This window comes from Typopeltis vanoorti, chromosome 13, assembly GCF_054136105.1.
Source record: "Typopeltis vanoorti isolate ZY-2024b chromosome 13, IOZ_Tvanoo_1.0, whole genome shotgun sequence".
In the NCBI taxonomy this organism is placed as follows: Eukaryota; Metazoa; Arthropoda; class Arachnida; order Uropygi; family Thelyphonidae; genus Typopeltis; species Typopeltis vanoorti.
Window position 1 is genome coordinate 106,361,879 of NC_143561.1, and position 26,711 is coordinate 106,388,589.

At 35.3% G+C, this 26,711-nt stretch overlaps 1 protein-coding gene across 1 annotated transcript in view; it reads left to right on the forward strand.

The window, feature by feature from the left end:
* The window catches only part of Cul2 (cullin 2), a 427,362-nt gene that overhangs the window by 32,013 nt on the left and 368,638 nt on the right, over positions 1 to 26,711 (forward strand). Inside the window, exon 2 of the mRNA XM_090403159.1 lies at positions 7,411 to 7,507. The gene's annotated coding sequence lies outside the window, so the exon portion shown is untranslated. The remainder of the gene's footprint in view (positions 1 to 7,410; positions 7,508 to 26,711) is intronic.

A 26,711-nucleotide genomic window follows, 5' to 3' on the forward strand; every position in this document is an offset into this window, starting at 1 on the left:
CTCTTTGACACTGACCTAGAAGGTGTTTATACGCAGAACTCGTAAACAACTTTCTTATGCCCTTATACATAGCTATTATACAAAGTTCCAGTGGCAAAGCATTGCCTTTGTTTTTTTACATTCTAGAAATTTTTGTTAAAGCAGTAAGTACAGTCAGTTCCCGTAGGATTATTTACATTAATATTTAGCATAAAATATATAGACACACAAAGTTATTTTTGTAACAATCTCATGAGACTTGACCTCTATAAAAATCAATGTAAAGCGCTTTGGTACTTCCAAGCTACATTGAGTTTTACAGCGTATTGAAGTGTTATGTTCTAGGAACATAACAGCGAGTTTCCTTTACTTCATTGGCCAGCTCAGTCTCTAGACCTCAACTCAATAGCGATTTGTGGGTTTAGGTGGATCAAGCAGTTCGTAGCAGCAATATGCATTTATCCATTCTCCGCAGTTGGGCGATGCCATTGTGACAGTATGGACAAACATCCCAGAGGAACATTTTAGATGCTTAGTTGAATCAATGTCACAGAGAATACAGGCTGTTCTTAAGGCAAAAGAGGGTCTCACTCATTATTAAATGATCTTTCTAATGAAATGGCCACTTGGTGCATGTGTGTATGTAATTTCTAAGTTACTTTATTTTTGGACAATTCTATTAACTGTCTGATGAAATCATAGTGGAGATAATCACAATAGTTAAAAATTTAATTTTTTAGTGGAAAATATGATTTCAGTCACAGTAAGTACTTAAAGTGACTTGTAGGGAAGTTATCATTCATAGTAAAGGAGCAGTAACATGAAATAATTTCATGTATAAAAATCTGGTTTATTAAATCCATTAATTGGTTAGTGATGTACAACATATAGCTTCTTCCATGGAATTGTTTTATTCCTCAGAAGCCATCTCCACCATGTTGTGCATGTTTCTGCAAGAGCTATAGCAAATTGGGTGAATGTGGCCATTTCAAGTTCATGCCCTCCTAGTTGCAGGAAATGCCACTTAGACATCTAGCTGACAGATAAGTGGTGATGTTTCATTGAAAATGAAACATCGCAACATTGCTTATTGGAGAACTGAAGTGGTTGTCATGTTTAGTCTCCAGAAAATGATAGTCTTTTCTGCTACCTGTTTTACCTATTCAAAGGTACTACAGTAAAACAATTCCATTTGTTCCACAGGCCAGCCACTAGATAATATATACATGGGACTGAACATAATTGTAACTCCATAAATGGAGTAAGACAGGGGGCATCCCTATCTTACTCCTTGGTTTGTAGATTGTTTTTCAGACATATTTTATCTTTGTATATGTTCAGTATTGCATGTAGTAAAATATTAGGTATATGTATTCTTTGTAATATATCAAACAGTATATATCTTGCTATTTTGTAATCTGTAAACAAAAGACTAGTTTCTAAATTAAATTCTTTTCTTTTTCTCTATAAGTTGTTTTAAACAAAAAGCTGCATCCATTGTAAAGCATCCTTTTCTAAATCCATTTTGACATTCGAATAAAAAATTTTTCAGTGTATTCACTTTACGACAAATAGTCGAGAAAGCCTGGGAATATAACAAAGATCTGTATTTAAGTTTTGTCGATTTGGAAAAGGCATATGACAAGGTGCCAAGAGAGAAGCTATTCAATACGCTGCAGTTATATGGTGTCAATGGGGCATTATATCAAGCAATACTTAGTCTTTATTTGAGTTGTAAGTCAGCAGTTAGAATTGAAGGAAGTACAGGAAGATGGTTTAATGTTAAATCTGGTGTGAGACAAGGATGTACATTATCCCCTCTGTTATTCATTATCTATATGGATCACATTATGAAGGAATGTGGTATTAAACCTGATATCAAAATTGGAGATGTTAATGTCAGCTCTTTGCTTTATGCGGATGATGTTATACTTCTAAATAAATCCGCTACAAGTCTGCAAGATTCTCTGACTAAATTGAATAGCTGTTGTAATAGATATGGTATGAAGGTCAGCAATAAAAAGACAAAGACAATGAAAATAGGCAGAATCATTGAAAATGTCAACTGTGTTGTGAATGGAGAACCTGTGGAACAAGTAAAACATTTCAGCTACTTAGGCATGATTTTTACTGAAGATGGTAAATTAAATATAGAAATAGACAACAGAATCAGCAAAGCTGGTATGGTGGGAAGTCAATTGAATAAATTCATATGGAGTAAGAGAGAAATTAGTCGGAACACTAAATTAGCTGTATACAAGACAGTGTTCAAACCAGTTTTAACTCATGGATCTGAGAGCTGGGTCAGAAGTAAAACACTTGACCAAAGACTAGAGACCGCAGATATGAGAGTCCTGAGAAAGATTTGAGGCGTGAATAGATGGCATCAATCGCAATATCGTATTAAAAATGAGGATATTAGGAAAGAACTTGACATTGTCAGCATCCAGGAATGCGTTAGCAGAGCTAATCTTAGGTGGTATGGTCATTTAAATAGAATGGGAGAGGAAAGATTAGAAAAACAAGTGTTCTCTGCCAGGTTGGCAGGAAAAACGACCCAGAGGAAGACCAAGATATAGGTGGATTGATATGGTACAAAGTGCCTTAGACGATAGAAATATAAGATCTGATAATGTTGGAGTCTTGACAAGTAACAGACTGATTTGGAGGAAAATTGTAGATAGGAAGTTAGTAATGATGTAATTTTTTCATGTAGTACTATCATATCCTGTACACTCCTTTAGGGTACATGGCAGGAATGTGATGATGATGAATAAAAAATTTTTCAGTGTATATTTTCAATTTTTCATTAAGTATCCTGCTATGTATTTTGTAGCATGTATTCAATAAACTAATACCTCTGTAATTAGCAAGTTTTCTTCTGTTCTCTTTTTTAAATATAGATATTACTATACTTGTATTCCATTCTATTGGTATTTTCCATTGGTATATATTTTACTTAAAAATTTTAATAATCTCGGATGAATTTTTTTCCAACAACAAATTTTATACATATAGTTTGGAGTTTATCCCATCTTCGCCTGATGATTTACCATTTTTTAAAAAATTTTACTTGAGTTGTCCTTTAATTCTTTCATTGTTATGTCATTTAAAGCATTTTGTAGGTAATTATTTTTGATGTTAGTATTATCTGTTTATTACATCCATGATCGATTACTGTATTAACAATTCGTTTTATATGTAATCTTTTAGGAAAGATAAAAAATGTATGCAAAGTAATTGTTTAATAAATACTTTTACCTACATTATTTACTGCAATTTTTGTATCAAAAGAAGTTATCAAGAGTGGTTTGAACAGTTAGTTTTTTCTTATCGGCATAAATTCTATGATAACAAGCAAAATGACTCTCCAAACCTTGGAAACAAGCAATAAAACATAAAGAAAAAACACTGCAAATATAATACATGATGGTTCAAATTAAGTGGATATTGAATCCAACATTATTTATAGCCGAATATAGAAACTACAAGAGTTAAGTGCCGAATGTATAGAAACCAAACATTTCAGCAGATGCAAGCATAAGCAACCTTATGGGCAACTCGTAGTAAAGGTGGAGTAACCTCCAGATCACTTTCCTTAGTATTTTTCATAATGTAAAGCACATCTCCTAGAGGACTTGTATGATAAATATTGAATCCAACATTATTTCATAGCTGAATTTAGAAACTACAAGAGTTACTTGCCGAATATATAGGAACTAAAAGGTGGATGCAAGCATAAGCAACCTTATGAGCAACTTGTAGTAAAGGTGGAGTAAGCTTCAGATCACTTTCCTTAGTATTTTCCATAATGTAAAGCGCATATCCTAGAGGACAAGTATGATAAATAAGCCTTTGGCTCTCTATTTCAGTAATAATACATGATGGTTTGTTTATTTGCAGTTACAATCTAGAAATTATTGAACAAAGAATAAAAAAAACTAAACCATACTATACTGACATCGGAGGTCGCAGTATCTCTCAGATACAATTTACTGTCAAATACCACAAACCTTTACATAACGTGTTAAACCAAAAAACAGTGGTTTTTTTTTTTTTTTTTTTGGTTTAACTGCAAAAAACAGTGTGGAATATCACTCATAGCATATGAATGCACAGCTACTTATGACCTCCAAGCTATTACACTGAATTGTGTAAGAATATTTATATTAAACATTTTGTCAGATCAGCTGCGAGCTCTTTAGGGTTAAAGGCGTGTATATCAAGGGATTGCTGCAATTAATTTCGCCGCATTAAGCAAGGGATACCTGTGTGTGTGTGTGTGTGTGTATATATATATATATATATATATATATATATACAGGTATCCCTTGTATTTTTTGCTACTTAACCATCTTTTAAATACCAGGTTTTTATTTTCAGTTATTGTTTGTATTTCATTGTCCCATATATGTGATTTTTTTATTTTTATGGTATTTTTTGTGTCTCTAGACTTTAATATGCTGCTGATGTAATAATTTCTTTTATATTATTCCATTCTTTCTCAATGTCTTCATTTTCTTGTAGTTTTCTAAATAGTTATTAAACCTCTATTGGTATAGATTTCTTATACTTAAATTGTTTAGTAGTCTTACTTTGTAATTAGATTTTGTTTCTCTAGTTCATTTATTTATTTATTTTTGCATTTTTTGTTACTGATTTGGTGGAAACCTTAATTTTGCCTGCACTAAATAGTGATCCGTGTCTATTTCTAGCCCTCTTCTGACTTAGAGGTTTGCTGCTTTTTTATTTGCTATAAAGTAATCTATTATTGATTTTTGTCCTCTTGCATACCATGTATTCTTTATGTATGTTTTTATGTTTGTAGAATGCATTCATTATTTTTAAATTATTATATGTTATATAATCAATGGGTCCATTATCCATTTTTGTTTACTGTTGATTCTCCAAATTTTTCTGTTAATTTTTTTCATTCTTATTCTGGCATTAAGATCTCCAGCTATAACTATATTGTCTGTTATATTTAATTTTTCATATATTCCTTGTAACTATTTGTAAAAGTCATCATTTCCTTCTTCAGAGGCATACATCCAACAACTGTTCAATGTGCTGTATTTTTCATCACACTTCTAATATTCTTTCATACCAGTATGTATAATGAGTAATTTTTGCTTTAATTGATTTATGGATCCAAATCATTATACCAGCTTTTGCACGTATTTGTTTGTCTACTCCAATATATATGTACATCCAATATATATATATATATATATATATATGATAATTAGTTGTTTCTTTTGTTCCTTTAAATTTCTTTTTTATTTCTGTAAGAACTGCAATTTCTATATTTTCATCTAAAATTTAATCTAATTCTTTTTCTTTATGAGCTATACTTCTAATGGTCCATGTGGCATATTTCACCACGTTTTTTTTTTTTTCTTTTATCAAAGTTTGTTAACCTTTTTCAATTTGCTGTCTTTTCTTCCCATGTTTTCCATTTGGTTTAGATTTCTTTGAGACTTGAAAGTAATATGTATTTCACTATGTCAAATTGCTAGCATGACTATAGGTATTCTAGTGGTGGGGCTGCTACCTTAGTGCAACTAGACTCACCCAGTTGCTCTCAAATTGCTCTAATAGCACTGGATGAGGGGGGGGGGTAGAAGTAGGAGAGAGTAGAGGAAAGAAGAGTAGACCATTTTACAGATATAATATACCAAGTGTATATTGTAGGTAGTAAGATCGAGTCTAGCTCAAGTATCTTGGATTTTTGGATTTGCCATCCCATACTCACCAACGTGAGCCCCGAGACAGAACTCGATATAGATATTTATAGTCTTTCATAAAAAAAAAATATATAAAAAAAACATTTAAAAGTTATCAGTTATGAACTTGATAGTGGATATTTATAGTCTTTCATAAAAAAATAAATAAAATAAACCATTTAAGTTATCAGTCATTATGAACTTGATAGTGGATATTTATAAAGTCTTCCATATAGAAAGAAAAGAATTATCAGTTATGTTACAGCAATGACAACAAGACAGCTCCTGGCAGAGAAGATGCAGCAGGTTGAGTTTTTGACTTTCTTGTAATCTTTCATATAGAAAAAAAAAAAAGTCAGAACATAATGTTCTGAATCATAAAAAAAGGTCATAAAAGAATAGAAGAAAGCCAAGATCATTTGTTTACATTGTATTTTAGAGGAAGCTGGTAACTAAAATTTCATAGACATTATTTCTGGGAAAATTCCTATGTTACTCTTCTAAAAATAAACTATTATTTTAATGGCTAATATAGCCTATTTTCATTTAGAGTGCCCCTTTTTATACAATGTCATTGGCTCTTTACCAAAAATTCGAGGGCATTACTGAAGTGTTATAAAACTAATATATGAAGAATAAAAATAGGAGAAATTTTGCGCATACCTTTTTAGATGTTGTTTCTGTCTTCTTATTCCAGCAATGTGCCTTCATAAGCTGTTAAAGGAAGTGGTTTTTTTTTTGGGGGGGGGGGTAAAGTTATGTGGGGAGATTATTTGAAAAAACCCAGGTTTTTAATATATGTATAATAATATTATTAGGACTGGGTAGAGAGCATTTTGGGTAAAATTTCATGTTTTTTTTATTCTTTAAAAGGGATTGCTGTAGTGTTTGAATTAAGGATTTCAGATCCAGAAGTTTATATTTGTAGAGAGCTGAAAATAAAACTTCTTTAATAAATCCATAAGATGATGTTTAAAATGGGAAAAAATAATAAATAAATGAGACAAAGAAAACAATATATTTTGAATGCATTCAGAATAAGGCTGAAAATTCACTTGCCTTTAATAACTCTTCAGTGACAAGTAGTTGGCTGGATTTCTGGAGCCTGAGTATATTATAATTATATTATGCTCTTTGAGCATTATCTCAAAAATTCATAAATATGCCTTTTCAGTTTTGACCACACAAGTAAAGCAGTGATTATCAATGGTGAGTAGACAGATTTTTTAAGAAAACACATTCAAAATATATTATTTTCTTTGCCTCATTTATTTTATTTTATTTTTCCAATTTTAAACATTATTGTGAATTAAATAACGATTAGCAGATTTCAAGCATTATAGAATTTATTAACTCTTTATATATTTCTTCAATGTTACAAAGATGTCATCATGGTGAGATGAAAACATCAATTGACAGCAAAGTTGTCAACTGATTTCTTTTCTCTCTCTGATGTCCTATAATTTTTTTTTTTATATGTTGTAGCCATTATTTAATTCATGATAATGAGTAGACACAATATACCTGCCATCTTATGATTTTAGTTGTTGCCTCTTCATTAAAGAAAGAAAGAAAAATGAAATACCAACAACCTCTTGAATCAGGGAACTGCATATCCCTGTCTAGAATTTTTTTGTGTTGTAGTGTTCCATTACTACTGTATTGCCATTTTAATTTTTAACGAAATAATAAAATCTATTTGCAGCATTCAGACAGAAAGGTGGTCTGGCTTGCAAGTTGCAAGGATTTCAATGTATAGTCTGTCATCAGAAGCTCTTGGTTATTAAATGCTTATAATTCAGGTAATGAAATTTAGATGCTCTTTTGCTCCATGTGTTTATTGAAATGCCATACAAAATTTATTGAGTTTTTCTTTAGAAATTATGGAGCTTTGATTTTTATATGTTAAGGCTACAGGCTTCCTGTTGTTCAGAGAAACTTTACAACAGAAACTAAAACTTGTTTATTGTATTGATTATTTTGGTTTATTATAGTACTAACCTTAAAATTTTGCTAAAATTACAAATCTGATTTTTGTTTGACAAGTTTTAAAATTACTCAAGTAACAGCCATTACATTACCGTTGCTATTCACATTGAATAGCCAAGTCAGTCACAACTGGCCACTGATGAAACCTCCTCTTTCAGTTCATCAAGTAAAACTGGGTTGAGTTGATCAGAGCATATGGATCATTGAAAAATGCATTTTGTTAAGTAATCGATTTCTCTTGTGTAATGACCAAACTTTTTTTCTACTTTCAAGAAGAAGAAAAAAAAGATATTTACCTAAACTGTTTGTATTTAGTTTCCATAATCAGTATTGGTTTCAAGGTACATTTTGTCATAAGAAATTTCTCACTTAGTCACTAGCAGCAGGAATAGTTCACGGTAGTTGAGACCCTCTTCTTCAGTGTAGTGTACATCAAAATTAAAATGTATTGGTTCTGCTAATAAACACTAAGAAAAAAACCTTATCCCCATACTAGAAATAATACTTACTTGATTAAAGCTAAATTAAACTTGCCAAGAAATTATATTCTTGTTTATCCTTTGTCCACATGTAAACCAACAAAGCCAACATCCTTTCAGGTGTCTAATGCTATGCATTATACATTACACCACCCAGACTGTCCCTGACTCCCATTGAGGTTTCATCAGTGGGAGCCATAAGTGAAGTCGTTGTGTATTCAAGTGGCCTAGTTGTAGTTGACAGTACTTCACACATGCATGAACTTTGTTTGCTTACACTTGGACAAAGGATAAAACAAATATAATTTATTGGCAAATTTAATTTGCAACCAAGTAAAAAAAAAAGATTAAAGTTGGTTGCCTGTATTGTCCTGTAGAAATGGCATTTCTGTCCGTAGTGCTAGGCTGAGTATGAACATTCCGAATATGAGTAAATTTTTTCTAAGCTTTTCTTTATTACTTCCAAGTTGGTCAATTTCTGAACACTGGCAAGTAAGATTTTCCCTCTCAGAAACTCTGGTTTATAATCCCATCTGCCAAGAAAATTGACTGTAGAAGTTGTACTATTACAGACAATAATACAAGTGTTAGGATTAAGGGCCATAAAATGGTGGCAGTTTTCTTTCATATACTCTCTTTCTCTCCCCCTCTCCTGAAAAACTGATTTATTGATAGTTTGGTCTCATTATCAGTAAATTCTTGAAGAATGGAGACTGCACTGCCTACTAGCCCGCAAAAACTAGTTGGAGCCAAAGGAGTTCTACCTACCTCCTTTAAGAATAAAAGGTGTTATAGGATTTATTTTATTTTTGATTAAAGCTTAGGTTTAATTTGACTGTTTTTAGTTTGGTTCATCTTATTTTAATTAATGCTCAATGATTTGTATGAAAGACTCATCCAGTTGTGTCCCAACTGGCTTGGTGATATCAGATGTTTTTTAGGTGTGAGATCTCTTTAGCCTCTGTAGGTTTTGCTACTGTTGTTTCTTGAGAGAATTGTTTCAATAATGAAATGCTGCGAGTTGGCATATTGAAAACAATTATAACACTGGAGAAAAACTTGCGTAAAAAAACTTGTCAGCCATGTTTTATGGACCAGTGGCATGAAAATTAGTCAATCCAACGTTTGCATTCCATTTATTTGCAGCTTAGCAATGATCCAAAGAGAACCCTATCCTAAATGTGATTATTCCAAATAGAAGACCTATCCCAGAATTGAGAATATTAAGTATGGTAATTTACTTTACATTTAAAGAAAATCACAAGAAACAATTCTGCCAAACGGAAAATAATCATAACGCTGGAGGAAACTCGCATAATCAAAAATTCTATGCTAATAAAGTTTTTTTAAAGTATCATGGGCATTGTCAATATGGCACACAATGACAATTAAACATTAACACAATTCTAAAATGTGTCACCTAAGTAGCTAATGTAAGATAACTATAAAAGGTCAGTAATTTCCCGACTTATTTAAACAAAAAAAAAATATATATATTTAGACAAAATAAAGTTATTGCTTTTAAATCAGCTTATCTTTCTTATCTACTACAAAGGGGATCAACGTAGACATTCAGATCTGCTTAAATCAGGTCTACAAAGTAAAGTTTCACACGTTTCTTTATAAAGCCATTCTATGGGGGAAATGACTTTCATGAACTCTGGTCTTGTTTCAGTGTACTCTGTTTAGCATCGATAGAATGCTCTGCAAGTTCAGACTATTAGCTGAATAAAAGCAGATCTTCAAGTGCAAGGAATCTGGTAGATGCTTGGATAATTGAGAGGTGGAAGCTTGTCCTTAGGAGAAGTGAGAAAGGTGGAAATTTTTCTGATGGAGCAAAAGGCAGCAAAAATATTCTGTGCTTTTAAAACTTTTGTTATGCATTCACTAATTCCATGCACATAAGGGATACGAACAAGTTATTTCTTTTGTATTGGAAGAGATTGACATTAAAAGCATCTTTTGAAAAGGTTAAAAAGATGCATTCACTAATTCCATGCACATAAGGGATACGAACAAGTTATTTCTTTTGTATTGGAAGAGATTGACATTAAAAGCTCTTTTGAAAAGGTTAAAAAGATGGAATTAATATGTTGCAATTCTTTCTGTAACAGTTCGTCCAAAGAACATTAAAAATGGGCACGATGTGCTAATGTTTTAATAGTTCCAGCCTTTTGACTAGGATGGTGATGAAATTTACCATGGATATAACAGCCTGCATGAATCTTCTTACAAAAAACTGAAAACTGTAGGTAACTATCTAGTTGACAAAGAATTAAAAGATCTAAAAAGGCTAATATTATTTACTTCTTCTAAGGAGAATTGGATCCTGGGATTGAAGTGTTTAATATAGAAAGAAACTGTTCTAACTCAGAGGAAGAGCCATTCCAAATTGCAAAAATATTATCCACATATCTGAACCATTGAGTAGCTATAGGTAAAATGTCAAAAATATGTTAGTGTTCCTTGAAGTTGGCAATAGTAGGAGAAATAGGATTGCCCATGGCTGTTCCTTTGATTTGTTGATATAATTTGTGTTTAAAGGAGAAATAACCAGAATGTATTACAAAATCAAATAGTTTAACAATATCTGAAAGAAATTCTTGTTGAAGTAATTCAATGGTGACAGATAAAGGAACATTAATAAACAAGGATACAACATCTAAACTAATATCAAGTGTCCAAATGAAGATCAGAAATTTCATTTTTAAAATTCATAGTATTTTTTATATTAGTAGCTGTTCTAGTTGAAGTAGGAAGTAAATTAGATAAGAATTTAGAAATTTTATTAGTGGGACATCTTATACAATCTATAACTGGTTTTAATGGAATACCTGGTTTATGAACTTTGGGAAGACCATACAATGTAGTGGAGGACCAAAGAAGGTTTTAAGCTTTTTCTTTTGATCTTCATCCCAAATTGAAACATTATCGATAAGATAGTTAAGTCTGTTTTACTGACTACAGGTAGAATCAGATATGAGGGGCCTGTAAGTTGAATAGTCTCATAGTAATAGACATTTTTCTCTCATATTCTTTTCTATCCTGAACAGCAACAGTCTTTCTTTTGTAAGCCTTAGTAATAATTACTTTGTTATTTTTCTATTTCAGTGCTTTAAATTCAGAAAGAGAGAGAGATTAGGACGTGGAGACTTGACACTACAAAAAATTTTTTCACATCTGAAATGATTCCTGTTAATTGGTTGAGATAAGGATCGAAAACTTCCATATATACTATGAACAAAGTTCATAAGGGGTACCTTATTGGGAGAGATAGTGAAATCATGTATTTTGTTGAAAGTTTTTTCACTTGATTATACTATAAATTAAAGATGCCAGGAAATTATATTCTTGGTTTCATCCTTTATCCGAGTGTAAGCAAACGAAGTCGTCAAGTGACTTCAAGCACAAACTTTGTTTGCATACACTCAGATAAAGGATGAAACTAAAAATATAATTTCTTGACATCTTTAATGCATGTACTTTTGATAAAACAGAAAGTTCATCCTCTGTAAGTGGATGACCAGAGACGTTGACTAGTCTATCCATGTCACACATGTGAATACTGGTTCTAGAGTGGCTTACAAGTGAATCAAACATATGGTTCAAATTTCTTGTGAAGCATTAAAAACATGTAGGTATGGAGTTGATTAAATGCTTTAAAAAAGTTAAAAATTTCAGCCAGTAATACAGATTCTAAAGTGTTCTTGAAATAAATGATTTTTTATTTCAGAGGGCTAGATTTTTTAGCTTCATAGAGTTCATAATTTAAAAGGAACCTAGACTTTAATCACTAATCAGATGTTAGCTTGGGTGTATTTTACACAGTCAGCTAATAGTCATGTGTTTAATCCTGAGTTTCATCAACTTATAAGCTATTGTTAATGTAATATACTTATTCCTCTTCGCTCCATTCGGAGCATAGGGTCTCATTAATGTAATTAGTCTGGCTAATTTTTACCCTGTAACTGCCAGTGTTGAAGCAAACATTAACTAGTTATATATTAATGTGTTTATCAGTCTGTGAAAAAAATAGTCATGCATTTTATAAGTGATATAAGGCCATTTATTATTATTTTTTTAATTAATAGTACTATTTTTCCCTATGTTTTTGCTATGTCTTGCTTCACTGTTATGCAAAAAAATTAAACAATTTCTTTGCCATTATAACCATGAATAGTATTTAAGTTTTTGTGGTTCAGCAGTTCTGTAGACAGCTTCCAGTATTGAAGATTCTTACATCCACCAAAACCTCCACATCATCCCATGGGAAAAAAAAAAAAAAAAAAAAAAAAAAAAATTATTGAGATTCATTGCTCTTGTGGCATTTACTGTGTAGGCCATAATGTAAGGTCAGGAAGAAATTCGCATCTCTGAACTCATAAAAGATATCGAAAAAAGAAGACAGCATAAATTTGGCATCCCGTACGACTAACACAGGCCACAAAGTAGTTTGGCAACAAACAAAAATGTCTTATATTGATCATGATTGTTTTACATGAAAGTTCAAGGAAGCATCTGAAATGCTAAGGATTCCAACACAATGTAACAGAAATCAAAGTTTAATTCTACGATAAGTTTGGTCTGCTTTCATTAAAAATCTAATTACCACAGACCTAGATTATGACATGTACCATGCTACAGAATGTGACAGCAACAACTAGCATTGTTCCAGCTTCATCATCATCATCAAATTCCTGCCATGTACCCTCAAGGGGTGTACAGGATATGACAGTACTAGATGAAAAAATTACATCATTACCATCATATCTACAATTTTCCTCCAAATCAGTCTGTTACTTGTCAAGACTCCAACATTATCAGATCTTATATTTCTATCGTCTAAGGCACTTTGTACCATATCAATCCACCTATATCTTGGTCTTCCTCTGGGTCGTTTTCCTGCCAACCTGGCAGAGAACACTTGTTTTGCTAATCTTTCCTCTCCCATTCTATTTAAGTGACCATACCATCTGAGATTAGCTCTGCTAACGCATTCCTGGATGCTGACAATGTCAAGTTCTTTCCTAATATCCTCATTTTTAATATGATATTGCCATTGATGCCATCTGTTCACGCCTCTAATCTTTCTCAGGACTCTCATATCTGCGGTCTCTAGTCTTTGGTCAGTGTTTTACTTCTGACCCAGCTCTCAGATCCATAAGTTAAAATTGGTTTGAACACAGTCTTGTATACAGCTAATTTAGTGTTCCGACTAATTTCTTTCTTATTCCATATGAATTTATTCAATTGACTTCCCACGATGCCACCTTTGCTGATTCTGTTGTCTATTTCTATATTTAGTTGACCATCTTCAGTAAAAATTGTGCCTAAGTAGCTGAAATGTTTTACTTGTTCCACAGGTTCTCCATTCACAACGCAGTTGACATTTTCAATGATTCTGCCTATTTTCATTGTCTTTGTCTTTTTATTGCTGACCTTCATACCATATCTATTACAACAGCTATTCAATTTAGTCAGAGAATCTTGCAGACTTGTAGCGGATTTATTTAGAAGTATAACATCATGCGCATAAAGCAAAGAGCTGACATTAACATCTCCAATTTTGATATCAGGTTTAATACCACATTCCTTCATAATGTGATCCATATAGATAATGAATAACAGAGGGGATAATGTGCTTCCCTTTTCTCACACCAGATTTAACATTAAACCATCTTCCTGTACTTCCTTCAATTCTAACTGCTGACTCACAACTCAAATAAAGACTAATTATTGCTTGATATAATGCCCCATTGACACGATATAACTGCAGCGTATTGAATAGCTTCTCTCTTGGCACCTTGTCATATGCCTTTTCCAAATTGACAAAACTTAAATACAGATCTTTGTTATATTCCCATGCTTTCTCGACTATTTGTCGTAAAGTGAAGATCTGATCCTGACAGCCTCTATTTGGCCTGAATCCAGCTTGTTCTTCACCAAGCTTTTCTTCCACAATTCTTGTCAACCGTTTCTCAAGTATACTTGCATAGATCTTGCCAGGAACACTCAGTAGGGAAATACCTCTGTAATTCTCACATTCAGTTTTATTTCCCTTTTTATATATGGGTACTATGAGAGCTCTACTCCAATCATTGGGAATTCGTCCCTCTGTCCAGGCTTTCTGAACTATGCAGTGCAGCCACTGTAAGACTCTTATACCACCATACTTCAGCATTTCTGGTCGAATATCATCTACTCCTGCTGCCTTTCCACATTTCAAGCGCCTTTGATGGCTTTTTCTACTTCAAGTATGGATATGTATTCCTGACTGCATGCCTGGTCAGTGTTTTTTATCACTGTGCTGTCATCACTGCTTGTTTCATTTAGCAGTTTTTCAAAGTAATTACTCCATACTTCAAGGATATCTTTTTCTCCTGTTTTCATTTCACCTTTATCATCTCTAATTCCTTTTACAGCACTCTTTCCTCCATTCCTAAGCTTCTTCAACAACATCCAGAATATTTTGCCACCTTCTTGATATTTATTTTCTATATTCTTGCTAAAGTCCTCCCATGACTTTTGTTTAGCTAGTTTTACACACTGTTTAGCTTTCTTGCATTTGTCTCTGTATTCTGTAAGAGTAAAAGCTGACTTATTTGCCAGGAAATTTTGATATGCTTTCTTCTTTTCCTTCACTGCCTCTTTAACTTCCTGTGTCCACCAGGGAGTTCTGATTTTTTTATCCTTGCACACAACCTTACCACATGCCTCTCTGGCAGAATCAGTCAATGTTTCCTTCAGAGTTTGCCACTGAATCTCCAAGGTTTGATTCCTGTTCTCAAACTCTTTCATTTTCTTTTCAATAATATTTCTGTATTTTAGTCTACAGTTCACATCTGAGAGCTGCTCAACTTTTATTCGCTTTAAAACTTTCTTACATGTTATTCTTTTCAATATGAAATTCAATTTTATCCTGCTCAAGACTAAATAGTGATCACTTCCAATTTCAAATCCTCTGTACACTCTGGTGTCCTGCACCAGGGAGAAAACATCACTATCAACAATAACATAGTCAATGAGACTTTTCTTATTCCTAGCCTCTTCTCTCCATGTGAATTTGTGCACATTTTTATGTTGGAACATGGTGTTAGTAATAACCAGTCCATGTCCTGAGCAGAAATCCAACAGATATTTGCCATTATTATTAGCTTTGCTCTTTTCTCCAAATTTTCCCAAAATATTTTTGTATGTCTCACAATCATTTTCTACTCTACTATTTAGATCCCCAACAAGGACCAACTTTTCCTTTATCATTGTGTCAGTTGCTTTTTCTAAAGCCTCAAAAAATTCCTCCACTTCTACCTTAGTAGAACCTTCTGTGGGACCATAGGCACAAATATGTCTCATTGTCCAGTTCCTCATTCTCATATTTGCCCACATTACGCTACTTGAGACTGACTGCCATTCAAGAAGATTAGCCTCGTATTTTGTGTTGAATACTATGGCTACTCCTTCTTTTCCCTGATTGTCATTGCCTGAATATAACATTTTGTATTTATTGCTCAGAAAGATCTCACCAGTTTTGGTCTTTTTTGTTTCAGTCACTCGTATTATATCGATCTGGTACTTATTCCTCAGCTAGCTCCATTTCTTTGCCATTCAGGCTTCTTACGTTGATAGTACCGATCTTTAACTCTGGTGATGTTGAGTTGGGGTTTGTTTTCAGATTTGTTCCAGTAGCTGACTTTTCGCTGTTCGCCCTGGTTCCCTGGCGAAAACAACGGGGGCCTTGTTTAACCGGGCGACGCCCCAGCCGGCATGAAATTTTGTCATGTTGTACCATCATTTTTTATTTTGGTTTAACCAATAAGAATACAATTTGGTCGGCTAAATCCCAAATTGCCAGCCCATCCTCGTTCGTTCAGTATCAAAGTAGATACCCAACAGGGTGCACCATGAGAAGGTGAGGATTGGACATTAGGTCAGAAGCCCTGGTCGGTTGTTCCAACTTGTATACAGTAATTTATTGTTTTTTATTCTGATTACTTATTTGTATGTACTGATTGTGAAGTCCTGATAACATCTAATAAATGTAATTAATTGTTTCTAGTCTTGCGTGTGTGTACGCACATGTAACTTTGCTGGTACTGCTGTTGATATAAGTCTGATGACTTACAATACTTGTAAGATTATATTTGTTTATTTGATTCAACTCAATATTTATCTAAAATACTGGAAGCATTGTGCAAACATTGAAACATTTGGTAACATACAAACTCTCAATAAAAGTCAAGTCCTAGATATAAGCCTTATGTCTAGGACTTGACAAATTAGGTAAAATCCTACTTGACACACAAAAATTGTACTTGACCCAGATCGTACCCCCCCCCCCCTCTCATTTTTTAATATGTTCCAAAAGTTAATAGGAGTTCTATAAAGTGATTAGTGATGCTACATCTTTCTTTTTTTTTCTTAAAAATATATTTTGTTCAGTCTATCTGCTACTCACCAGCTGGTAAAATCTACTCACTACGGGCAAATAGACAAGCGTATGTGTTGGGCCCTGCTTAGGTCTATACATATAACTACAGTAGTATGTTTTGGAATTTGATTGGCTCCAAAACATCAGATGAACAGAGCTGGAGATTTCATATGACACAATGGCAACTCAGAAAACAATTAATAAACATTTAGGTTAGTTACAATTCCTCAGGGGGCTCACTTTAGTTGAGTACAAGCGTGGCAAACCTGCGGTACCTGATGTTGGACCATGCCTTACTTAATGTAATATACATCTGTTATATTATCTGTAGACTGGTCCCTCCTCTTCCTCCCTTGTTTCTTTTTTTCTTCTCTTCTTGCTCCTTCCCCTGAATGCTATTAGAGTATTCGAGGAGAATCTTTCCTATTTTGCTGTGTCATTTCTTCTTGTGCTAACAGGACATTATCAAACACTGTAACATGATCAGGCTATCATAAAAAAATGTTCATACCGCATCGTCTGTCGCATGGGTTACCAAGGGACGCGTTTGTGTTTTAGGCAGAGGGACCCGTTTGAAAAATATGTTACAGTCTCCCTTAGACAGCACTCTGCTAGAGGAAACTCCATCAATGGGCCCGTTTGGGGAGGTGTTTAGTGGCAGCGCAAAAAAAATGGTTCTGCAAAAGGACAGAAATGGCAACGACAATGGCACCAGACTATGGCTTTAGGCAACTGGAACATCTTCTCTCTGACAGGGAAGGAGTTGGAACTGGTTGAGGAAGCCAAGCGCTGCTGGCTAGACTTAGTCGGGCTTTCTTCGACCAAGAGGAGAGGCTCTGGAACTGTCGACCTGTCTACTACTCTGGTTTGAGCCCGACAATATCTGCTCAGGTGGATGTGGGGATACTCACAAGCCCCCAGCTGTCAGACTGTGTTGCTGAGTGGATTTCATTGGGGGGGGGGGGGATGGGTATGTGTGTTAAGGCTTCAGATGAAAAAAACCATGATTTGGCTGTGGTGCAAGCCTATGCACCTAATCTGGAGTCAGAATACTCTGCCTTCCTAGAGGAAGTGGATGCTGCTTTTGACAAGGTGGCAGACATGGAATCAGTCCTGCTAATGGGTGACTTCAATGCATATGTTGGCACAGATGACCAGACATGGAGGGGTGTGGTTGGGAGGAACAGCGTCCCTGACCTTAATGCGAATGGGTTGAAATTATTAGACTTCAGCTGTAATAATAGCTTGTCCATAATGAAACCTTCCAGCACCGAGAAGTTCATAAGTATACCTGGTACAGGGATACTGTTACACCCTGATACCTTAAGAATGTAGAATTCCCAGTTATCATGGTGTACCATGAAGAGAAGATAAAATAAAACCCCTGTATAAAAGCTAATAGATGAATTATTTAAAAGAGAGAAAAATATTCTTGCATCCAAGTAAAATATATAACAAAAAAGTGTTTGAAGAACTAAATAATAAAAGAAGGAAAATATTACAGTCGTGATATAAAACAATTAGCTAAGTAAAACAGAAAAGATTAGTAATAAGAAATTGTATGTGAGAGGCTAGAGATTAAAATATTAAGTAAATTCTTAAAAATTTGGAAGGGGGTTAATTTAGTGGCTACCAAAAAAAAAAAACAATAGACTATCGCTCAGGGTCAATTCCCGGATTTGAGACATTGTCACGGGCTCGCCGACCAAAGGATGTTTAGAAAAAAAAAGCCGCCCTAATGAAGTCGAATCAAGTAAGGGGTGGAGAAAAGAAATTAAAGTGGGTGCCGTTAGGGGTCAAGGTATAAAAGGGTTAAACCCCCCCCCCCCCCCCCCACAGAAGGCTTTTTCCTGGATAGTTTCTTCACGAGCTCCTTTGTATAGGTTTCACGTGGTTTTCCTGAGTGGCAGGATTGGAGTTAATCTCCGTCGTCACAACAAGGAAACAAAGTGAGCGGGATTTCGATTCCGTATTTCCTATGGTAAGAAACGAGGAATGCTATTTAGCCAAAGGAAAGAAGGTAATATGTATTATCCATGTGTTTCATCGTCCAGTGAAGAGGAAATCTGTAAAGAAGTTGGTGTCCACGTGATGAGTTTCACAGCCATTGTATAGATGATTCTAAAGTGTGTTCTTCATTCAAGTACGAAAAGTAAAGATCGCATAAGCACAGTTTAATGCCAAAAGAACAGGAGTAACAGATTATAAGAGAGATCATACCAGGATAGTACAATCGGAAAAGGGTAGAGGCCAATATAGAAAACTCGAGAAAAAGTATTGTTAAATCTCGTGTTAACTGAAAATCATCTGTAATTGTAATCATTATTCTATTACTGAACTGTTGAAGAGACTAAAGAAAATTATACTAGGATTTTAGTACATGATTGATTATAATGAAAATATACTTATTAATATTATATAAGTAATTCATGTGTCCTGAGAATTATGCATGTGTATTGTAACGTATAGGAAAGTTTTAAATGTCAAAGTTGTGTTAGTACAGTGAAAGGATAATTTAATCTACATAGTTTTGGATAGTTAAATAGAGTGAATTGATCACACATGTCCATGTGCTACAGCATATAGCGTATATTCCGACTAATATAGGATTAACTAAGGTGTTAATTAGATCTGGAATTATATGATTGGATGTCTTGAATTTGTCATGGCGGCATGATTGCAATACCCATATAGGATCATAGTCAAATTATTTTTGATAAGCTAATGTTATTTTGTAAATGTTTTCTTAGTATTGAATTGAGTTATATATATTAATTGAATTGTACCATGCTAATGAGTTTAATAAATCTTTGTTCATTGATAATACATTGTCTGAAAATGCTGCCCAATGCACCACTTGAAAACATATGAACCTAATCGCACGGGAGGGGAGAATATTTAAATGAGTAACGAGATAAGGTGTCACGACTGCAATATTGTTTCACATTCAGACATATTTTAGTAATTGCTCCTTGTTTTTGTATTTAATATCTCAAACTAAATGTCCCAAAAGGTGCAGTATAATATAAATATTAGGGACACTAAGGGGAGAAATAGCTTAAATATTTGTATTTTGGGGTGATATCTCGTGCATAGATGATAGCTGAACATAGATAAGCAGGATTTCTCTAGATGGAATAATAATCATAAATTGGGATACAACAATAAGGTCTCTGATTGACTTCATTATAGTCTCAGCAGATCTATTTTCCTCAGTGTTGGACGTTTGTGTGAGAAGAGGGACAGAACTGTTAACTGACCACCACCTTGTTGTGTGCGCTCTACGGCTTCAGAAACCAGATGCTACCATCAACACTGGTAAGCCTAAGCAGCTATACCGCGTGAAATGGGAGACATTGGAAAATGAGGCTGTGAGGAAGAATTTTGCAGATGACATTTCCTCCAGGTTCAAAGAGATTCCCAAGCATACTGTAGATGTTGAGGAGGATTGGAAGCTGTTCAGAACAGCTGTCACTGCCTCTGCACTCTCATGCTGTGGCAGAAAGCGGCTCGACATGGCAACGGGCAGTGAGAAAAGGACACCTTGGTGGAACCAAGAAGTCCAAAAAACTGTCCGGGGAAAAAAGGAGTCCTACCTAACCAGGCTTAGGGTCAGGTCACCTGAGATGCGTTTGCGGTATGCTGAGGCAGTAAAGACAGCAAAGCAGAAGGCTTGGGAATCCTTTGGAGAAAGATTAGACTCATCCTATGCAAATGCAAACAAAGTATTCTGGCAGACCATCCACCGCCTTCGAGGGAGGAAATCGTGCACAGCAAGAGCAATTAAGGCCTCTGATGGTGCACTTATAACAACCGAGAAGGATATCCTCCACAGATGGAGGGAATACTTTGAGAACCCAGATGGCCCAGCAGTTGTGGACATCCAAGAGGTGCAGTTTGGGCAATGACTAGTCTCACAGCAGAAGAGGTCCATTTAGCAATAAAACCGGGCAAGGCTGCTGGCGATGATGAAATTCGGCCCGAAATGTTAAAAGCCTTAAATTAAGACTGTGTTCTCTGGCTGACTCGAGTGTGTCAGGCTGCTTGGATATCTGGGCGAGCACCAAAGCAATGGCAGACAGGCATAATAATACTAGTCTTTAAGAAGGGATACCAGAAGGATTGCAGTAACTATCGTGGCATCTCTCTCTCTGCTCAGCCTGCCTGGTAAAGTGTATGCTAAGTGCTTGGAATGATGGTGCAGGAGCATAGTTGAGTCAAAGTTCCAGGAAGAACAATATGGCTTTCATCCTGATAGAAGTACAACTGACCAAATCTTCACTTTAAGGCAAGTTTTTGAGAAATCTTGGGAATATGTTTTGTGGACTTCGAGAAGGCATATGACCGGTTTCCTCGGGATAAGCTTTGGCAAGTAGTACAGGAGTATGGAGTGGATGGCCAACTATTAGCTGCCATCAAGTCCCTGTATGAATGGGCAGAGTTTTGTATCAGGTTAAGCAGCACAATGTCTGAACCTTTACCAGTCTCCGTTGGCCTCTGCCAAGGGTGTGTTCTGTCACCCCTCCTTTTCATAATATTTATGGACTGGATTGATAGGCATAGCCGAGGCAGTGAGTGTGTCAGAATTGGAAGATGCAACATTGGACGTCTGCTTTTTGCAGATGACCTAGTTCTGTTTAGCACTTCCGCAGATGACCTCCAGCGGACCCTGGATAGGTTTGTAGCTGTTTTTGCAGACGCTAGAATGAAGATCAGTGTGGCTAAAACTGAAACATTTATGGTCTAGACAACATCCCAGTACACTCTACATGTAAGTGGAGTTCCAATGAGGCAGGTGGAGAAGTTTAAATACCTTGGGTCCATATTCACGAATCATGGAAAATGGGACGTAGAGCTAGATACTTGAATTGGCTTAGCAAGCTCAATATTGCGGGAGCTTGGCCGTTCGGTAGTATTGAAGTGGGAGTTAAACCAGAAGGCAAAGCTGCTTTCTTCAATACAGTCTATGTCCCCATCCTCACCTATGGTCATGAGAGTTGGGTAATGACCGAAAGAATGCGGACACGAATCCAAGCAGCTGAAATGAGGTTCCTTCGAGGGGTTGCGGGGCTAACGAGACTCGACAGAGTCTGAAGCTCTGCAATTTGGGAAACCCTCAATACTCAACCGCTGCTTCTCCATGCTGAGAGATCACAGTTACGTTGGTACGGGCACCTGGTCAAAATGCCACAAGAGAGGCTCCCTCAACAGGCCCTCTTTGCCAAGCCAGAGGGTGGGAGGCCACGTGGAAGGCCAAGGACTCGCTGGATAGATTATATCCAAAACTTTGGGTGGACATGTTTGGGAATCCCACCAGAACACCTGAGCTTGGTGGCAGAGGATCGTGACCATTGGAAGTTCCCCCCCACAACCCAATTAGGAAAGGTGGGCCTTGAAGATGTATATATGTATTAGGTTACAATCAATATAAAGAAATATTTTAGAAAAGTAAATGCTTCTTTCTGAACCTTTCGAGTTTTAATATCCACTGTTAACAGTCAAATACTGCATATTCCATGCTGGGTAAGAAATAAATTAACCCTGCTGCTGTTTGCTGCATATCTATTTTTGTTGTAATTTTGCAATTCATTGATAAACTCATTTCATCATGAATGAGCACTCTATAAAGGTAAAATGATGCACGCATGCATATCTTATCCTTTCATTAGTCATGTTCTATATAACAGAATCAGTGATAATTGATTAATGATGCATTTCTAATTACCTGAAGTATTAATAGATGCGATAAGGATATAAATATAAAAATCGTTTTGAGTTTCCTTTTGAAAAATTGAGAACTGACGTCCTCAGTCAAGCTGATAAAGAATGAGGAGGTTCAAAACATGAAATGCTGCAATCTTCAATTTCTGAGTAAACTGCATTCAGTAATGAATATCATTAATCTTAAATCATTTAATTTAATTGATTAGAGTTGAAAACTACTTCTCACTCAGCTTATGCTACATCCTATGACAACTTCAAAAAAAAAAACAACCGATCTAAGCATATTTAGTAAGAGCCAAATGCACTAAGCTTATCTCCTGCTCAAATCACATTCAGGTCTTCTAAGCTGTTATCAAGGCTGTTAGGCAAAACTTCCACCGTGCTATGTTTCCACCTCTCTCATCCTGATGGAATAATAACATTTTCTAAAGATGAGGCATACCTCTTGGCATCAGTCATCTCCTCTGAATTTTGTTTAGATGACCAAGACCAATCTTCTGTAGTTTCACAAATCACCATTATTATACAGGTATCTCCATGAAGTTAGACTCATTGTGGGAGATCCATTTATTCACACACTAGCCATCATTTACACAATACCTATCATACCGCTCCTTAAACTCATTCACTGATGAAGCACCCACAACTACCTCTGGCAACCCATTCTGCCCATTCACCACCTTCCAAACAAAAAACTTAGTCTTAACATCTTTGTTAACCACAATCTTATGTAAACGTGGGGGGGGGTATCTCCTTTTATATACCTTATAATTTTCCTTATGTCTCTATTTGTCTCTTTAATATCTCTTTAAGCTATATTGGCTTCTGCACTTTCCTTCTTATCCCTTGAACACCAAAAAATTTATTTGATAAGCTGTGCCATTGATGTCCATTTTCTAGTAATAAGAAGTGGCAAGTGCGTCCAGTAGTTTTCCTATTACATTCAAATTATCCCTGATTAATTAGTATCTGCAGTTGTGGTCTACTATCTATCCTTTCTCCTGGGTTCCCGCTAATAGGCTCTAATATTTTTTCGGAACAGTGCATCAAAAAATTAAATATCAGGCAACACTCTGTTAACATTTAAACAGCACATTTTTTAACACAAAACAATTTACACTATTATTCCATTAAAGAAAAAAATTTGCTTAGTTTAACTTTACATAGAACAATTATATTAAAATGCCCTTTCAATTCATAAAAATTATGTCACATAAATAACCACTCTCTTCCAATATCAAATTACTATGCTAAGCAATAGCACCATTAACAGACTGTTACTTCTTTACTGTTATACACATAAGAATATCATTTACACATAAAAGCTCGTTCCTTCCGATACTAAGATAATACTATAGGCGAAATGCACTATTAACAAATTATTACTCTCTGATTGTTACACACATAATCTCCTGTTACTTATTAAACATTTGAATCCAACTATTAACTCTGTTCAAACTCAGCACCCTAATCTTAACAGTCCACTATTAGAGTTCTCCTATAATTCACAAAATTGGAAAGAAAAAAATCAAATTACATGCAGTTGTACGTATTTCCTGGCTTCGAATCTGGAATCCTGTCCTTTTCTTCCTGTGTCAGGTTTTCTCTCTTCTTACGCTGGCAATAGATTTACTGACGCTTCTGGGACGCTGTCCTCGTGGCACATCGGGTGAAGATTATCGGCTTGAGGAGTACTTGCATGCACGTTGAACTGACGGAGCAATTCCTTCCCGCTTGAAAATTTCCTCTCTCTGGACAAAGCTTCCGGCAAAGGTTTGACATCAGATCAATGCTTTGCCTGACAGATCGGCCTCTGTCATCTTTCTTTCAGGCCACTGGTATGACTTCTCCTGAAGTTGTGTCCTCGGTGGCTTACATCCGACGGATAACTGACTGATGACCGATGAGGAACCGACTGACGACCTATGGATAACTGATACTCAATCTTCCGGCCAACGCCTTTTATTCACCTTCTTTCGGATCCCTGCATGAAGACATGGGACACCAAATATTTTGGTGCGATCTCTTGTTCTTTCCTTGACACTGACCCTTTCTTTGATTTTCTTCTACACTCCTTTAATCCTATTTGTTTTGGCCAGCAGAAGTGCATCTGAAGTTTGTCGGTCCGTTTGACACTGACCTTGAGTGTTTTCAGGTGGAATTCACAAACACTTTCACATATCCTTATAAGGAGCTAACATACAAAGTTTTCTGGTGGCAAGGTATTGCTTTTGTTCAATACGCTCTAGAACTTTCCTTTTTAGGGCAGTAAGTGTAGACAATTCCCATAGGGATTATTTACATCAAGAAACTGTTTTAACTATACACAGATATACAGGTTATTTTTATAATATCCTTACAGGGCTTGACCTCTGTAAAAATTGATGAAAATGCATTGTCATTTTGAAGCTACATCGATATTTTTACACTTACACAACTACCACTGGTTTCCCATGGTAGTTGTATAAGTTTTGCAGCTAATTTTTGAAGCCTACTGATCTTCAATCTTTTCTAATAGGGAGCATTCCACAAACATGCCACAACACTTGACTTGCCTCTGGATCCTTTCCACAACTTCATCACCACAGAATCCAGATCCGTGTGCAGTAGCCCAGATGTGATGTTATATAGGGGAATAATAACCTCTTATCCTTGCTTGTTAGAATGTCTTCCAACAACCACATATGATGTACCGTTTTGGTCACCTTCACAATTTACCCTCTGAACTTCAACTCCCTGTCCATAATCATACCCAAGTGTCTGGCATCATCAGTTTCTTGCATTTTTGTTCCATCAGTGTAGTACACAGCTTCTGATCTCTTCCCAAACCTCACACCTGGCCACATTAAACTGGCAGCCTTTGTACATACTGCTAATCTGTTTAAGTCTTAATGCAGGATCTCTGCATCACATTCATTTAAAATTGCTCTTCCCAGTTTAGCATTGTCATCAAACAACTGAGTATTTTCATCAAATCATTTCCTTTATCATTGATTTACAAATTAAACAACAGCAGACCAAGTACTGAGCCCTGTGGTACACCACTAGTCACTTGCCTTCTTCTGGACTCAACTCCTCCATAAACCACTCATTCATATCTATCTGTCAGCCACATTTCCAATTCAAATTACTACATTCATCTCTATTTACTCCAGTTTATGCAATGGAATTTTGTCAAATGCTTTTGTGAAAGCTAGCAATATCACAAAGTATAACCATTTCTATTCTCCAACTCCATTTTCATTTGATTATAAAAAGTAAGCAAATTACTAAGCAAGACCCACTCTTTGGAAAACCATGTTGCCACTTATAAAGTATCCTATTCCTATACACCTAGTCCTGAATTCTGCATTTCATCAATTTCTCCAGTACCTTAACCACCACTTCTGAGACTTGATTCACCTCTAATTTGCTATTTCTGTCTTAGTCTCCTTTACTTAATGGGACTATTTTGCACTTTTCACTCCATTGGCATTTTTCCACTATTGAGGCTTAAATTAAACAGTTGGTCAGAGGAGCTGATAATTCCTTTGCACATTCTTGTAATACATGAGTTAATATGCCTTCTAATACCTTGGTTTGTAATGACGTTCTGCAATTTTTTAAGCACCTCCATTTCTTTTACCTCTATTCTCCTATCAGTCAATGTCATAACTCAGACTGCAATGTCACCACCTAGATGGTACACCATTGCATAATGCTCACTCAATAAATCAACTATTTGGTTTGGTTCTGTTACCTCCCCACAATCATTTGTTACCAGCCCAAATGAACAACTCTTTCACCCTTAACTGTTTGCATCCTTACAACATCACTTTAGGCTCCACGCAAACATGATTTCATCATGCTCTCTTCAAGGACTCCTTGTATCAATGAATCGCCATACAAAATCTGATCTTTATTTTCATGTATTCGTTCTTTCATTCTCTGATCAGATGTTTCTCCAACCACTCAATCTCATGTTTTGTTCTGTGAAGAACTACATAAGTTTGCTATCCTTTCAATTACCATCTGGTCATTCTCTTCATTTTCCACCTCATCATTCATACAGTCACTCATACCACTTGCAACACTAATTACATCAATCGCATTATCACACATTTCATCTTACAACGCTGCTATCATGCTTCTTACTATATTCACACATGACATTTGCTCATGAAACGCTTTTGACAAACACATTTCCCAATTTTATTCTCTTTCCAAATATATCTTGTCCTGCAAAGGCCATACATTTCATACATGTTGCAGCAAGTGCAATCAGATATGAAAATTGCCTGCCATTGTTTTTCCTATCGGTGCCATGACACGCACAGTACAGAGTACAATAAAACAAATAATAAATCTTTAAAAATCAGAAAATTAAGCAGAACTACTCTTATAGTT